Source organism: Mesoplodon densirostris, chromosome 17, assembly GCF_025265405.1.
Source record: "Mesoplodon densirostris isolate mMesDen1 chromosome 17, mMesDen1 primary haplotype, whole genome shotgun sequence".
Lineage (NCBI taxonomy): Eukaryota > Metazoa > Chordata > Mammalia > Artiodactyla > Ziphiidae > Mesoplodon > Mesoplodon densirostris.
The window spans coordinates 67,242,847-67,261,447 of record NC_082677.1 but is presented as its reverse complement, the minus strand read 5'-3'; the positions used below and the strand labels follow the sequence as shown (position 1 = coordinate 67,261,447).

Below are 18,601 nucleotides of genomic sequence, written 5' to 3'. Positions count from 1 at the left end.
TCCTGAGATCCAATAATGAATAAAAATAATTCAATATTGCTTCGTAAAAAGAATCTACAGCAAAACATATTACCACTGAAACTGACCCAATAATTAACTCAAGAAGTAATCACTGAGTTCCCCCATTTCCTCTCTTACCCTCCCTTCCCTCCCTCTCCCTCTCTCCCTCTCCCTCTCTCCCTCTCTCTCTCTCTCTCTCTCTCTCTCTCTCTCTATCTCTCTTTCTATGAATGGCTTAAAACAAATATATCTAGTTCTGAAGCCAGTTCCTGGTCTCCAGTGTCCCCCCAGGAGCTGAGGAAACAGAACTCCAGGGCTGTTTCTGCCTTAAGAGGGACTGGGGTGCACCTGAAGAGTGCTTGGCCGGATCACCAGCAAGGCCACCAGCTGAGTCTGTGCCAGGTCACTGAGCCAGCATATGTGGAGGGTTCCTGGCAGAAAGGGGACTCAGCAAACCTTAAAGCTTCTCCTCTGTGAAGACCGCCAACCCCATCTGAAGGACTGAAGTTTTTGCTGAGATGATGCTTAAGTTCTGTCGGTTTCAACAGAAGAGGTGATTGAAAACCCAACAACTTGTATGTGATTACTATACTGAAAGTTGGTCATCAAACCAACTATTACTTTAAGGCATGCTTTAAAAATCTGGGAGCTCATATATGAATTTTGAAGTAAAGATGATAAATATTTTTAAACATTAGGATTTTCTTGAAGAATTATTTTAGAACTTTATCAGTTCTACTATATTTTCCTACCCTTCACTTTTGGAATACACATAATAGGCTTTCCCACCGCCCCCACCAATTCCTATAGAACTGTTGAGTCTTTAAAAAAGTATAAAATTTGAAACAAGTGCAGAAAGCCTGTAAATGTGCCAGAAATACCAGGCTACACTTCCACACCCACTACTTCTAACAATTTCACAAGAAGGAGCACATTTTCATGAGTTGTCTGATGTTTTAGCAACAAGACTCCTATGGGCTTTAATGGAAGTCACGCAGCTAAAACTCCATGTACCACTTTGAAAATTTAAGAGTAATTGCAAAGTCCCCCTTAGAGGGTCATAGAAATATTAAAAACCAAAGTATTTTGCTAAGAACTCCAATTATGCCTGGAGGCTTACATCAGATTTTATAAATGACTGGTCATATATATAATGTACTCTAATACTGTTTTATTGGCTGGTTCTTTTCTTTATAAAAGAGGGTCTTTGTGAAGTCCTGTCTGAAAGGGAACATACAATACAGTGAACTGCAGATCTGGTGTTCACTTAAACCCAAGGCTCAATCTTACAGGGGAGGTGTGTGTGAGAAATAAATGGCCTTGAGAACATTTTATCTTGTTATTTATAGACTCAGAGGGGATCATTTAGTTTGCTATTCCATCAGGCTGATAGATTTTCAGGAAATACATTAAACTGTTGAACAAAACCAGTCTGCTGCCCTGGTGAACGTTCATCCTAATAATCCGTTTTGACTGGCTGAGTCAGTACGACGGACCCTCTGCATTTGATACAGCGGCAGCCTTTGTCTGAGGATCCTTGTCATAAGTAGAACTTCTGACTTCTTTCCAGAATCATGCACAAGAAGTTTTATTAATTTGGGGGAAGAATCCAACATTTCTACTTTAATTTTTAAATATCTTAAAATAATATCAAACTAACAGAAAAGCTGCAAGGATAGCACGAAAAATTCCTGAATACCCCTTACCCAGATTCACGAATTGTTAACATTTTGCCACAACTGCTTTATCATGACTGCCCCTCTCTACTGGTTGATTGACTGATGTTCATATATTATGCATATGTTTAGTTTTTCTTCTGAACCATTCGTGAGTTGTATTCATTGTGCCCTCTTACCCCTAAATACTCCCCCAAACCAAAGACACTCTCCTACTCAACTGCACTACAATGTTCAAAATCAAGAAATACAACACTGGTACAGTGCTGTTATCTATTCTACAGACCTTATTTAAATCTCATAAATTGTCCCAATAATGTAATATATGTTCATTTTTTTCTGGCCCATGATCCAATCCCAAATCACTCATTGCATTTAGTTTTCATGCCACTTTAGACTCAGTAAACTGCAATACTACATCCTTCTTAAAGACTGTTCACAGACAAATGACTCCTCTCATAATCCCTTCATGTTATGGCTCTGGTCCAAAATAGTCACAAGGGAAAAATTAAAATTTATAGAAAAATGTGTAATCTTTATCTTCCTTTAATGGGATAAGAAAGAGCATGTAGGATTGGCCACCGTAAGACATCATGAAAAACGTGACACATTTTCACAACTAAGCTGTTTATTTGGTTCTAGTCTGATACCAATATGACTAAAGTTTCAGGCTAGTGAGAGAAATACAAGTGGTCTAGACCCTTAAGCTCAGCAGCATCCCACACCTGTGCTGCTGCTCAGAGAGAAGGCTGGATATGGAGCACAGGTATTCCATAGGTACGCAGTACTAGCACCAGAGAACACACTCCAAATTCCTATCCTACCCTGATGGAATCATCATCATTCAGTGATAGAAGCACACTGGGTAACTCAAGATCTTACTTAGGTATAAAACAAACGAGTTTTTCTACTAATCGTGACAAACTCTAGGTTTGGGATTTCGGGGTAAGAGATTTGGTCTGTTACTGACCAGCTCCTGTCAATTATTTTTGAAGGCCTCATGCAAAAATTGCCTTTTATAAGACTAGGTCAACTTAGGTATCATTCTTTTATTTTAATGGGACAGGAGTATCTGTCAGGCAACTGATATACCATCCCTACTAATGACCACTTCATGAGGCTATGTTATGCAGCTTCTAACTTTATTCACAAAATATTTCACATGGAATCTATGAAACAGGAATATGTTTTCATGCAAGGGTGCATTGCATCCTCAGACCTGCAGGCATGAGTGCAGAGAAGTATGAATACAATGCGTGCCCTAGAAGTCAAAGGTGGTATCAGATATTCTCTTGTACATGTGCGGAGGAAGACAATGCTTTTAAAGAATGCCTCCCGTTTGTTGTTACAGGCATTGCCATATTGAAATTCTTCCATTAGTAGACCAACTTCAAGCTGCCATTACCCATAAAAACACCAGCCAGTGAAAGCTACTCTATACCAGTTTGCTTTCAGCCAGTCTTGAATACAAAAGTTTCCAGCACAAATATTGAAAAATGCAAACTGGGCATCCTAAATTTTTATATTAAATATTGCCCCAAGAATAGAACATGGTCATTTAGATGTTGTTATTTAAATTCTAAGTATGCGTGCTAGAGAGTAATATACGCTGCTCTTTAGAATGCTGTTTCTCACACCAGGACCTAGTGGGCCAAATATTTTCTTTGAATGAAGTTTAACAACAGGCTCCTGGAAATCTGAGGACAGCTGCTGAATTTTGTATATAATTAATGGCTAGAGGAATCCATAGTTAAAAACATTTCTTCCCATTTCTAATAGACATTTCCTTCTACCCTTCCTCTCACGTTTTGTGAACAGTAGAATTACGGTTCAAATAAAGTGGAGTGTGGTTACTCATTACATGACACTTGGACAGATGTGTCCTTTGCAGATATAACAGGTCTGTGCTTCACTACCCCCCAACACAATTACTCATATCTCCATCTGAGGAGCTCTAAGAGTGACTCAAAAGGTAAAAAGAAAGTCCCAGCACAGTGGACATCTGAATAACACTCTAGTAAACAGAAACACAGATCCACCAAGTGAGGGAGATGTAAGCTGAATACCCCGAAAGACCACATTGTTAGAGAAGGGTTCTGGGACATTAAAGGGCATTTCTTCAGGCCTAAAAAAAGTGCAGTTCCCCCTTTATAACATGTATCCAGGGCAGAGTTTAATTAGCTCTACAATTTAGGTCACATAGCTTTTTTTTTCTGAAGGAGCAGTGTATCAGCAATATAAGCAGTTTAAATATTATGAATGAGAAAAACCAATCACTGCATACATACAGGCTTGGTTTTTCACTGCATGGAACAAGGATCATCACTTAGTAGGTCCGCATTAGATGTGTGGTAATGCTGGGAGAATTATCCTGTACTTTCCATTTTTAAAGAGTTAACCTACATAAAAATATCAAGAGAGTGAAATATTTCACACTAACTCTTACTGCCTACCTTTTCATTAATTATACAACAGATGATTCTAACAAAGCTGCTCTGGGTGTCTCCTAAAACAAAAAGGATAATAATACTTTCCTAATTTTGGTTTGGTTGTAGAAAAGGCAAATTGGTACATAATTAACAATTTGTTGGTGCAAATTTATCTGCATCTTTTAATTGGTGTTAATTAGATTAGGACTAAAATTTCTTTAATCCTCTATCTTGCCTTTTTTGATGCAAACTAATTTTCTCAGCTGGATGTCAAAGTTTCCCATTAATTACACTTTTGTAACTGGAGCTTCTTCAACCACGAAGACTCAAACATATAGAACAACAGCAGTTTTCAGAAGGCCTAGGGACCAGCCTTTTGGGGAAAATAAGGAATGGTGAGAATTGACACTTTGGAGATAACCAGTGAATTCACCCAAATTCACTGGTGAAGCAAGGCTTCCACAATTAGCAAATCATGGTCTATCTGATGAGAACCTCCAGCATTTGGTGGCTGTAAATAACATCCTGTAATGTAACTCTGCCACACAATGCAGATGTTAGAGCAAAACAACAGTGACAAAATGTTTAGCCTTACAGTGAAGAAGATAATCTGCTTTTAAATGCCAAGGATAACAATATGCTGCCTTTTACCCTATTACCTAGGAGCCATTCCTAATACTGGTAGAACCATTTCCAATGGAAAACAAACACAAATGTACACCATCTTAGGTGAATTAAGTTCCACATTTCATATGGCTTCCTCCAAATATTGTAATCCTTCTACTATGGTTAACATGTCAGGGGGAAAGCCACAAAATACATTCAATATCTTTTATGACAAGGTGACCGGAAATAAAATTTTATGTAGTTAAGGATTTTTGATAGTTCTTTATCCATTGCTTTCCTCTCACTATGCAGCAGTGATGATTGAAACCTGATGAGTACTACAAAAAAAGGCTATAAAACATTTTATGTACAAATAAAACAGTAGCCATTAAGTTTTGCTATGATGTCCAAGTAGATATTCAGCATGAAAACATGATAAAACAACTGTAAACTGATTGTGATCAAATGTAATTAAAATGACTTGTCTCCAGTGAATGACATGAACTGAACACAGTCACAGACTTCTCCAAAATTACTTTGGGCAAAGAACCAAGAGAACACTATATCCTTTCTTCACTAAAGGCATTTTGCCAAATAAATCGCAAACACACAAGCTTTAATAACCACTGCCAAAAAAGCACTTGGGAACTCATTACGGAAATGTTTAAAACCACACACACACACACACACGCACACACACACATATACATGCATGTGCACACGCACAGACACGCAATCATCTTTGATAAAACTCTTTCATATTAATATAATTCCACTGAAAAAGCCACATGTTTGAGATTTTTAATTGGTGCTCCCCTGAAGTAAATCCAAGGACTGATAGGCAATTACAAGTCTTTTTTCCTCTCCTCAAAGTCAACGTATTTGGCTGCCTTTCCTGGCATCTTTATTTTGGTGATGCTGTAAGAAGATCTACTCAAAGATTTTTACGCAGCTAAAAGTAAACAATGACCTGGATTCTGAAATAACCTTATTTTTTCAATAAGCCAATGCAGGTAGATTCTCTCTGCCCCTTTTGATGAGGCTTAATACAGTATTATGTTCCAAAACAGAACAAAGAAAAATATCCATTCATTGAGCACTGTAGTAACTCAAAGTAACTATGGCTGGAACAGCTCTAGGAACTTAGGGACCAGGAAAAGAAAGAGCACAGCATGCATTCTAGATCCTTCTTTTTAACCCTGTCTCATTTCTTGACCTCTTGCCCTGAAATGTTGGCAGTACTGATATAACCTGATTATTAATATTAGCAAGACTAATTCCACTCCTAAGAATATACCCCAGAAACACATGTCCACACAAAAACTTGTATTCAAACATTCAGCAGTATTACTCACAATGGCTAAAAAGCAGAAACAACCCGAATGTCCATTAACTGACCAATGGTATTTACAAAGTGGTCTATCCATCCAACAGAATATTTTTCAGCCATAAAAAGAAGTACTGGGGCTTCCCGGGTGGTGCAGTGGTTAAGAATCTGCCTGCCAATGCAGGGGACATGGATTCGAGCCCTGATCCGGGAAGATCCCACATGCCTCGGAGCAACTAAGCCCGTGAGCCACAACTACTGAGCCTGCGCTCTAGAGCCCGTGAGCCACAACTACTGAAGCCCGTGTGCCTAGAGCCCATGCTCTGCAATGAGAGAAGCCACCGCAGTGAGAAGCCCGCGCACCACAACGAAGAGTAGCCCCTGCTTGCTGAAACTAGAGAAAGCCCGTGTGCAGCAACAAGGACCCAATGCAGACAAAAATTAATTAATTAATTAATTAATTAATTTTAAAAGTACTGATACTGATACATGCTAGAACACAGATGAACCTTGAAAACATTATGCTAAGAGAAAGAAGCCACTCACAAAAGACCATAATGACTCCACTTATATGAAATCCAGAAGAGGCAAATCTACAGAAACAAAAAGTAAATTTGTGGATGCCTAGGACTGAGAGGTTGCAGAGGCAATGTCTACAAACAGGTATGAGGTTTCTTTTTGGGCTGATGGAAATATTTTAAAATTGACTGTGGTGGTGGTTGTACAACTCTGTGAATAGAGTAAAAACCACTGAACTGTGCACTTTAAGTGGGTAAACTGTATGATATCTAAGTTATATTTCAATAAAGCTATTATACATATATTTTTAAAAGTAGAGATCACTACGTTTGGGTCCCTTTAACGCGTGTTCCAGTAGAAGCTTCAGGGTCAACCATAAAGATTGATGAGTGCTCCAAATACACTTTTATTTAAACTTTGTCCTCCCCTGAAGAGGAAGAAAACTAGGAAAAACCCATACTTCCTCCAAATTTACTCTTGTTGAGGCCACCAATGACCTCCCCACCAAAGCTGCTAAATTCAGAGGCCAATTTTCAGTTCCCAAATTACTTGACTCACCAGCAACATCTGGCACAATCACCACCCTCACCCCATCCTTTTTTTTTAATACTTTATGTATTTATTTTTAATTTATTTGGCTCTGCCAGGTCTTAGTTGCGGCACATGGGATCTTTAGTTGTGGCATGCAAACTCTTAGTTGTGGCACTTGGGATCTAGTTCCCTGACCAGGGATCAAAACCGGGCCCCCTGCATTGGGAGTGGGGAGTCTTAGCCACTGGACCACCAGGGAAGTCCCTCACCCCATCCTGATATATTGTTTTCATTTCATTTCCAGGACACACACTCCTTGGTTATCATCCTATCTCACTGCTTGTTATTTCTCCATCTCCTTTGCTGGATACTCCCTCTCACCTCCCCCCCCCAATCCCGCCCCTTAATGAGTATCTCACCGGGTCAGCAGCCTTGTGCTCACTCCCAAAGTGACCCCACCCAGTCCTACTGCTTTAAATACCACCTCTATGCTAGCAACTTGCACGTGTATATCTCCAGTCCAGGCCTCATTCCAAATGCTAGACTCCTATATTCAACTGCTGATTTGGCATCTCCACCTGGATTTCTAATACATCATCTCAGATTCAACATGCCCAAAGCTAAACTGATCTCTCCCTGTCTCCCTGCCCCCAAGCCCAAGAAAACCACGCTCCATCTACAGCCTCTCCCATCTCCCTTGAGGGCAACTCGTTCCTTCCAATCGCTCCAGCCAAAAATCTGACAGTCATCCTTGTCTCCTCTTTTATTTCCAACTGAGAAACATTCAACCCATGAGGAAATCTTACTGGTTCTGTATCAGAGCACATCCAAACTACAGCTCACCACTTCCCACTCTGGTTTGAACCACCACCAGCTCTCACGTGGCTCAAGGCAACCATCTTCTGGTCTCTCTGCTTCTGCCCTTGTCCCCGACAGTCTAGTCTCAACACAGGTTCCAGAGGCATCAGTTTAAAATACGAGTCCTACCATGTCTCTCCTTTGCTCAACAACCTGTGATGGTTTCCTCTTCACTGTGAGTAAAAGTGAAAATCCTTACAATGATCTGGCCCCCGTTACCCCTCTCATCTCACCTCCTACTGCTTTTTACCCCTCTCACTCCACCAGCCTCCAGGCAACCTTGCTATCCTTGGACACACAGGGCTGTTTCCTTTGCCTAGAGCACGCTCCTCCCAGACATATGCATATATATGATACATAAGTCCCTCACTCCTTCAAACCTTTGCTAGCGTTTCACCTTCTCAATGGGGCTTATCCTTATCCCCTATTTATTATTATTATTTTGGCCATGCCTCGTGGCTTGCGGGATCTTAGTTCCCCAACCAGGGATTGAACCCTAGCCCTTCCACAGTCAAAGCACGGAGTCCTAACCACTGGACCGCCAGGGAATTCTTACCAACCTATTTTAAATGGCAACCTGACTCCCAGCCCCACCCTTACCCATTTCCTTTGCTCTGCTGCAACTTTTCTTTCACCGTCTTCTAAAATTCTCCATGATATACCTATTTACTATTTCTGTTGTTTGTTGTCAGGCTGCTAAAACACAAGTTCTGGGAGGGTGTATCTTTGTTCTGTTCACTGTTGGATCTCAAATACCTGAACATGGTAGTTCCTCAGTACATATTTGTTGGACGAATGTATGGCTGCTGAAAAACCTACTGGACCCACCACCTGGCAACATTTGTTTAATGGTGTCTTTATGAGTTAAGGGCATAAAATTTTGTTACACAGAATGTTAAACAAAACAACAGTGGGGAAAACGGAGGTAAAGAGTTATTGCTGCTGTTTAATATTTATTATAGCCCTAAAACATGCTAGGTAACACAGAGGAGACTCTCTCCACTCCATAAGTCTTCAATGAAACTGTGGATGGTGAGATATTTACACTCGCGTAGCAAATGAAAATTCCCAGGTAAAGGAGGAGAATGTGGTATAGGTCTCACGAGAGCTTAAGTACCAGCACTTGGAGCAGAGAGGAAGGGGCCGATTAGAGACACGTCCATCTGACTTGGTCTCTGAGGTGTGCAAAGGTTTTTGTGTGTGGGGGTTGTTTTCTTGTTTGGCCGCACCGTGCAGCTTGCGGGATCTTAGTTCCCCAGCCACGGATCGAACCCGGGCCCCTGGCAGTGACAGCGCCGGGTCCTGACCACTGGACCACCAGGGAATTCCCTGTTCAGAGTCGTACGGTGGTGCTTCTCCCTGCAGTGATATGTAAGATGGTCCTGAAATGGAGAGAGGGTCTGAAAATAGCCCATGCTGTGACAGGAGAAAAGTTAAAGTGACCTATTTTGTTTGTTAACCCTGGTCTTGTAAGCAAAACGCGTTGCTGAGTTTAGAGAAAAGAACACATTGATGTTACAGCTTGCAATTTTAGAAATGTTATATGAAAATTTCCAATGAGACTGTGGAAGCACTACCACATCCCAAGTCATAATTGTATATATTCAAAAACTTACTGTTACGGCGTTTTCTGATTAAGACTGAAAAAACTCCCAAAGCAAAAGATCCAAGGTAGTCACTTGTGGTGTATTTGCTTTTTCTTGAGAAGGGCTTTAACAGGGGCTAGTGATAACATAGTTTCTACTAACAATAATATTCATAATAATAAGAAAAGCTAACAGCTAATAATAATACAGCTCTATATTAAAGAGCTATCTCGGGCTTCCCTGGTGGTGCAGTGGTTGAGAATCTGCCTGCTAATGCAGGGGACACGGGTTCAAGCCCTGGTCTGGGAAGATCCCACATGCTGTGGAGCAGCTGGGCCCGTGAGCCACAACTACGGAACCTGCGCGTCTGGAGCCTGTGCTCCCCAACAAGAGAGGCTGCGATAGTGAGAGGCCCACGCACCGCGATGAAGAGTGGCCCCCGCTCGCCACAACTAGAGAAAGCCCTCGCACAGAAATGAAGACCCAACACAGCAAAAATAAAATAAATTAATTAATAAACGCCTACCCCAAAACATAAAAAAAAAAAAAAAAGAGCTATCTCATCTTCTAAAAGACATGAGACAGATTCAACACTCAAGCATCACCCGGGAGGCCTGCAGCGCCTGCTCAAAGGTGACAACTCCAACGAGCAGCATCTCATCATCCCTGTGCTCACAACTGCAGCTAGCACAGTGGAACTTGGAGTTAAAATTAAAAAATAAAAACAGTAGTAACTGATTACGATGTATACTTCTGGACCTTCAGCACAGCTTGCATTTTTTTTCTAAGCATATTTTTTTTCTTTTTTTTTTTAATTACAAAAAGTCCATATCATGTCCCAATACTAGGTCAAAAGGAGAGCAGGAATTCACCCAGGCTACTCAGGAACCCCTGTGGTCTGTGCTGGGTAATACCGGCCCACACATGAACATCTTTGAGTTTTGCACCAGCTCATTATAAAGTTCTCATTTATTCAATATGATTCTTTAGAATACACTTCTGGGCAAACTTTAATGTTGCCCAGAAGTTTCATTTTTGTATACAAATATCGTTTAAAAAGATGAGGAGCCCCACGGAATGTGAAGGATTGAATAAAACAATAATGCTTATCATCTTAAACCCCAATGTATCTGTTCTGATCAGTAAATTTTGAATCCCAAATCTGTTTTCTTTAGCTGCACTGTGCGGCATGTGGGACCTTAGTTCCCCAACCAGGGATTGAACCTGCACCCCCTGCAGTAGGAGTGCAGAGTCTTAACCACTGGACCACTAGGGAAGTCCCCCAAATCTAAATGTACTAAATTGCTTTCATTATGATTACTCCCAATACTAATTAGAATAAATTATGATTAATAGTTATATGACTGAGTTCTAACCATATGCCAGGCAATGATCTTAGAAGTTTAGATACACAGTCTCATTTGACCACGATAATGGTATCCTCATTTTTCAAAGGAGAGAACTGAGACTCAGAAAAACCAAGTAACTTCCTTGGGGTCACAGAACAACAAATATGGTGACAGGATACTAACCTCCAGGGCCTATGCTCTTAACCATTAAGCTCTCCTGCCACCAAATTAACACCAGGAAGTGAAGGAATGTGCATTAACCACTACAAGGTCACAATATAAATTATTAAAAGTTTGCATACTAAGCTGCTCAGGTTTGATTTATTTGTTTAGTAGTATTTGTTGAGCACTTACTATGTGCCAGCTATTCTACTAGACACTAGAAGAATACAGTTATGACAGGATCCTTGGCCTGGAGGGTGCAGGCCTGTGTGGGAGTCTCCCAAAGGGCATGAGCTGAGAACCGAAGGTAAAGGAGAAGAGGTGAGCTGGGGAGTGTGTGCTTGCGGTGGGTGGGTGGCATGATTCCGGAAATGAGTCCAGGCAGAAGAGGAGTCTCTCACACGTGGCTTCCACCTACCAGATTGGGTCCCTGTCACCTACTGATAGGACTTTCACAATAATTTCCTAACTTAGGTTTTTCTGCTTCCAGTCTTTCCCTTGCCTCCACCAAGCCCCTGAATTTACCTTGCCCACTGCCATGGATTAATCTTCCTAAAATGCAATCATACCTGTCCCTAGTTAGTTTGAGAATTTTTAGAGGCTCCTCTCAGCTCAGACCTAAGTCCTTGGTCTTGGTAGTCCAAAGTCCTTCATTAAGTCTCCCATCCTTCATTAAGGGTGGGGCTGAGGGCCGCGTGTTTTTACAGCATGTGTCTAGAAACTGAACAAGTTATAGTTCAGGAAGTACTAAACTGCCATGGGAAATTCCACATACAATGATTTGGATAGTGAGGACTTCTAAAGTATCATTTTATACCCAGGGTAATTTCTAACAGATCTTTCACTAAAATTAAATAATAGAATGAGAAAACATGCCTATAAGGAAACCTAACAGATTGACTAAGACCAAACCTGTTTTGCAGTTCCAGGAACTCTGACTCTAATCCTAAGATGTGTACTCTGTGGGGTGAGGAATACTGTTTATATCTCAGCTGTAACAGCTTTTAAAAGCTAAAAATAGGGACTTCTATGTGGAATGAAAAAGAAACTTCATAAAATCCATGCAGTTGAAGGCTGGCTCTCAGTGAACTAGGGAATCTTTCAGAAGTAAAGAAAACAAAACTATAATTTTAAAACATCACCCAACTTTACATTTCCTATTTGGCAAACTGGGGTTGCTGGGGATACCCAACTTTTTTAAGGCTTATGACTCCCCCACCCCCCAATTCTTAAAGGATACTGTAAAAAGAGCCTCTGGATTTTTTGCAAATGGCTAGAGAAGGCTCTGGAAGGAAGGAAGGAAGGAAGGACAACTTCCATGCTCTTCACAGTATCTGGGGCCCGTAATGCGTCACTCCCTGTTCAAAGCTGAGGCCCTACGAAAGCACCAGGGGTTCTGCCTGCTAGCTGAGGGCACCTCTGGGGGCTCCACCTCCTGCCTTCCGCCCTGAGCCAGCATTGCCCAGCTCCCTGGTGCTGTGAACCCAGCTCCTGTCCCTCCAGTTCTTCACCTAGATGAACACCTTGATTTGGCTGCACCGCGGCCTTTGAGTTTGGTTTTATCCCTTAACCCTATTTCACGGATTGGCTCCGGTACCTTGAACCTGGCCAGGTCATCCTCAGCCCACCCCTCCGGAAGGACACCCGGCTGGGGTTGCTGTGCTGACCTCATGTCCACACCTTGAGGAAGTTCAGTCACAGGCAATGGAGAGCGGAAGGTTTCCTCTTTCTTCTACCTACCAAACACATCTGTCTACTCCAAATGGCCAACAGTTCATTAACAGTGAAGTTTTATTTTGCTCCTCATTTTTTCATACTTATTTGGCAAGCATTATTGAAAAATAATGGGCAACAGCTTTATTTCTCAGATGGCCACAGAATTCTTCAAATTATATATACACACACATTACATACATATCCTTTTGTTCTGAAACAGACCATTTGCCAACTGGAGTATTAGGGAGACTTTAGTCTTTAGAGGAAACAGGTGAACGTGGAATGAGTTGATTGTTAAAATTTACAAGAAAATGTGTGACTATTAGGAATATCTACTCTAGTCAAAAAGGTAAAAAATTAGCTTTTTAGATAATACCAAATACATTATATAACTTCACAAAAATAATTTTTAATGTGGGTGTAAATTGCTTCCACTAAAATGTTCAATTTTATTCTGTAAACACCCAAAGACTACCTAGGAAATTGAGGCTGACACACAACACACATACACACAAAATTGTGTCTTACTGATCACTATTGAATCCTAAACCTGTTACAAAATAAGATGCAGGGCGGCCTCTCCAGGCTTCCAGAGGCAGTTTACCGTCTATAAAAAGCAGTATCCTTTAAGCAGGACTATACTGCAATCCATTACATAATCTGGCTGTGTGTGTGTGTGTGTGTGTGTGTGTGTGTGTGTGTGTGAGAGAGAGAGAGAGAGAGAGAGAGAGAGAGAGAGAGAGAGAGAGGTGGAGGGTGGAAGAAACAGTGACAGTGGCAAGATTACAGTAGATTTAAGATGAAAACAATGGATTATGCGCTCCATGTTCCTCCTTCCACTCTGTTCAGAACTTAACTAGCTTCACACCCATGGGATGATTACATGCGGGGGGGGGGGGTTAGTTACAAGTGTCAGCTCTAGTATATCCTGGCAGAGCAATGACTTCTGACAAACCCTGAATCCTAAAGCTTCCAAAACAAAACCTCCCAACACAACTTCCTTCTCTGTTTGCTTTGAGGTCTACATGAAGGTCATTTAATTTAGGTTGGAAACCCTCCAAGCAGAATTCTGACATGTCTTCAGTGTGCAGACACTCAGTTGGGGCACAGGACATTGGGACACCACCCCCATGTGCTCTGCTACACTCCAGGGTGAGATGCACTGGCCCTCCACGAGACCCCCAAGTATAGGCAGCATCATGTGACAAACAGGAAAACCACCACGGAGCAGCCTGAAGATCATCAAGAACATCCTTCAAGTCGGCAGGTCATTTTAAATTTTGTTAATATAGGAGGGTCTGGTAGCTTCTGGGGGCAATGGAAATTTTCACATTAATGGTGTGAATTTTGCACCGTATTTTGACACTTGCTACATCTGATTCAAATGCAAACACAAAAAACAAAAAAAAAACACCTGAGTCTGCATAATGAAAAGCCATTCATTTTTCTGTTTCCTGTCCCAGCAGGAATAGAAAGCAATTCCAAGCCACTCTGCAATACATCCAAGGTTAAAGATTTTGGAGGGAGGAGCCTGCCAGCATCTCATGTCCCAAATCACTGAAGCATTTCAGTAGACTAACTGATTCAAAATAATAATTAAGAAAGAAGAAAAACCCTGTGAGATCTGTGAAAGTTCTAGTGCAGAACAGGTTCTTTCTAGAACCATCTCAGGGCAGCTCATCATGTTGGACCTGACCTCTGGGGTCTGCTCCAAGTCGCACTACCAGAGCCCCTCCGATTCAGTGAGGGTCGACTGCTCACAGCTACCCTAGTGTGGTCACAGTAAGCACTCGGCCCCTGGGGGGTCTTGGCTTGCCAATGCAAGGGTTCTCTGGGTGACAATCTATTTATCTCCACTCCCCCATACCCTTCCTAAATGTCCATCCCCTCTTCCCTTAATCCCCATTGCTACTGTTCTCTATGTGGCCTTCTCAGCCTGCTGCCTAGAAAATGTTCCAGAGTCCAAGGTCCCTCAGGCTTCCTGCCCAGAGCTCCCTGAAGTAGGTAGCCCTGAATTGGGAGGTCTGTTCTTTCTTCTCATCCTCAGCTTCTCCAAATGAAGCCCACAGTAAATCCCTCCCCAGACATATCTTGGAAATGATTAATCTCTCAGATTAACCAAATGGGCTCAAATATAAAAATATTTTTAAAAAACAGTAGGGTCGTTAAAGAGTGACAGATTTAAGCGCCATCTGGGCTCGCTGGTCAGGGTGGCGCGAATTCCATCAAACGGCTGAACGGTGCACGATCTGGGAATCCCATCTGTTTTATTTAACATGAATCAGTCCAACAGTTTGGCCATTTTGATGTTAGAGTTGTTTAAAGAAAACCCCAGACATATAATACCAATAGTTTTTTCCTCCTTTAAACTTCTAGAATGCAAATTACATGCTTGATTATCACAATTAAAGAAATGAAGCTTGATTTGATTCTAAGAGCAGCCCTAGTGAAATTCTAAATTGATTTTTTCCCCATAAAATGATTATTTTCCCAGTTTTACTTTTTTTAAACCTTTGGGACCATATGTGGAGAATTTTCTTAGGGTTATCATATGAAAGTTTACTTTAATAATTTTTTTTCACTGAAAACTATACTGATAAGATTTTGGATCTTGTAGAATAGCAAATTTTGGGGTCTCGTTCCTCATTTTAATTCTTCCTTCTCTGCTCCCCTCAACGAAAATATTTTTAATGAAAATAACATGAAAGTATTATAATGAAAAGTAATCAAGAATATCACTTAGACAATTTTAGTTATTCTTAATAAACATGTATTTATTTATTTTTTAAACAAAGTCTTTTCCTAGTTTTTATAAATTGCTTTTAACCTTAAGCACTTTGGACTGCTTCCCTGTCTTGCTGTGCTATAATAATTCTTAGAAACACTAATCAGATTTTCCTGTCCCCAATAATATAGTTCTGTTTCTGAACAGTAGCAGTAAACTGTCCCAAAACGAATACTCTGGCTACTTAGTCTTTAACAAGCAGGGGGAAAATATTATTATTAAGAGTAAATATATTTTGCCTGTTTTGAGATCTCATAAGAAAAAAATCATATTGTCAACTACAAATCAAACTATACTTTAATTGGAAAATACCCTTCTGCTAGGATACTGTGATTATAACTTCTATCTTTAAAAATATGGGGATAATTTTCCTATTTTTTCTATTTTATTATTATGCTATAACATAGCGTACTATGATATCTCACATGTGAAACACATGAAAACAAAGCAATCATACAACAAAAATTTACATAGCTGTGCATTAAAAGGGGGATTGCACATTATCACATGATTTTATTCCTGCTTTTTATCAACTTTTATAGCTATTATGTGGAAGTAAAATAAAATTCTTCAGTTCTAGATTTATGGTTTTTAGTCATTTTACATACCAATATATTTCCTAAAACACAGAATCCTCTGGAAATATAAAGCTGGCACTATGTGGTATGTTACAAGTATGTGCATTTACTGTTTCCTCATCTATAAAACCAGGATAATAATATCTTCCTGTAGAACTCTTTCAAGGATTATACGTAATCATGTTTGTAAAAGTACATTAAAAATTCTAAAGTGCTGTGCAAATGTAAGGTATCATTAGTAATCATAATAACAATAACTCCATATCCTTATGGAACAAAAAATACTGAAAAATGAAACATCCTTTCTCTAAATCTCCCTTATGATTAAATAAAGACCACATTTATATGAATTGTTTCTAAAGCAGCATTTTACAATTGGCTTTAAAGTACCCACTTCAGGGAATTACAAAGAGTCAGAGAAAAAATTTCCTCCAATTGACACGTTTTTAAATGCAGACGCAAACGGTCAAATTGTCATAAACTTTATTTGTATCCTTTACTTTCCTAAAAGTTGCTGTGGCAAATTCAGAATTCTAAAAAGCACAAGAAAAATTTTGTCCGAGGGGACCGGTCCCAGAGCTGAATCAGGATTTCTCTCTCTAAACGTCAGTGGTCAAGAGTTAAAATCCATTTAGGTAACTGATGAAGGCAAATGCTGGGACCACAGATGTTTTCTCCTTTTCCTTCAAGTTTATAAAATCACAAACAGAGAAGGGGAGAATTTTTTGGAGGATAAATGCTATTTACAAAGTCTTTAAGGAGAAAAATTCTGATTACTAAAATTTCAGTAAATTTGCAGTCTCATCCCTCCCTGCACCACCTGAAACAAAAGAAATGGGTCCCAGCAACGGACCCAGTGTATTCTTCCCCTTCCCCTATGGGACCAAGGCTGGCCATGCTCCTGGAATAGCAGTAGCGAATGGGATCCATCCAAACCCAGCTTTCGTGACACTGGAGCAGCTCAGGTTGTCCCTGTGAGATGCCAGCTGGCTTCTGCACAAAGGTGTTGAGCTTTGTTTGTTGTTAATCCCTTTGGCTTTCTCAGCATTCCCAGGTCATGCAGACCCGCAGTGGACACTTCTATCAGGTGGCCACAGTACTGAGGTCTGGTCCCCATGACCGTGTGGTGCTCACATCCCTAGGCGTATCCCCAACTCCAGGGCCTGGAGCACTCACTCAGCGGGCCTACCCAAAAGAGCTCAGTTACACTTGGCTGTGGGCCAGTTCTGCTACCCAGCAGTGGAGGCTGAGGACACACTAGGCCGTGGGATGGGGGGTGAGCAGCAGTGGCTGCTTCAGGTGGAAACGACAAGCAGCTCCAGGCGTGGGAGAGCTACCACAGTGACATTCTTCCTTGGCCAGGTACAATGACCTTAATGAGGTAGCGCGCATTCAAAGGTGCCAACCAGAGAATGTTATTATTGGTATTTTATACCCACTCGTGTGGCTAATATCAAACAAAGCCCTGTTTGCTCCAGTTTCATACAGACATACAATTTGCTTGCTCCAGTTCAATCAAAGGATGCCATTTCTAGGGCTTACAAAGTATAAGAAAATATTCCCCTTGGGGTTCACCTAAATAGCACAATGTGAGCTAAGAGAAGTGGTAAGCTCGTGCTGCCTGGTTTTCTTCTAGCATACTCTTTGACAAAGTAATCATATTTTGAAACCATAAGTCATTTAAATGTATCTCATTCCCCATATCTGGATGTATCTGAGTAATTTTATTTAACCTAGGTTGAAAGAAAATGCTGTGTCCTGCATCCAACCTGAGATGTTTTTTCTTTGTACCAACAGTGATCGTCTTGGATCTCAGCACTGTATTTTGAACCACTGAACAGTGGCCTCTTTAAAAGTAATGTAAACCGAAAAACACATTACAAGAAAGAACAACAGCAATAAATAAGTGCTTGTGCGACCTAAAAAATACTTAATTCTCAATAATGTCTCATTATCCCTTACCAAAACTAGTGTAATGTGCAGTGAGATTGGGAAATACTTTATAAATGTGTTGTACTTTATACGTTATTAAGTCAGATGGTGCAAAAGGTAAAATGGTATGACCCATTTGTCAGGTAATCCCATAAATCTGTACTTTTAAATGGGACAATCTGTCAAATTAGCAATACGAATGAAAAAATAAGCCTTCTCCTAAAAAAATCTTTATTTTCTACTCATTATGACCATTGCCTGACAAAAACAATGTTTTAAACACTTAGAAAATATAAATCTATTTTTCAAAGAATAATTTCAACAAAACAGGACGAATGGTCTATCGTCAGTAGCTAATGATTCTCTCTGGTCGAAAGTAGCTATGGGGAAGAGACACTAGAAGAGATTTAGAATCTACTTTGTCTCAAGATAATTGATGAAATTCTATTCCCCTTTGTTTTAAGAAAAACTGTTAGTAGCTGTATCAGACTTTTAAGAATGATTTTGAGTGCTAACATCTAGTCAAATTATTAAAAATCACACAACA

The 18,601-nt window shown here is 40.4% G+C and overlaps 1 protein-coding gene and 1 non-coding gene across 3 annotated transcripts in view; both read right to left on the bottom strand.

Moving 5' to 3' along the window:
• Nucleotides 1–18,601, bottom strand: part of CLYBL (citramalyl-CoA lyase) — a 238,735-nt gene that overhangs the window by 162,874 nt on the left and 57,260 nt on the right. The gene's annotated exons all lie outside the window — the stretch shown is intronic.
• On the bottom strand, nucleotides 10,736–10,808 carry TRNAR-CCU (transfer RNA arginine (anticodon CCU)). Its single transcript has one exon. It is a non-coding gene; the product is annotated as a tRNA-Arg (tRNA).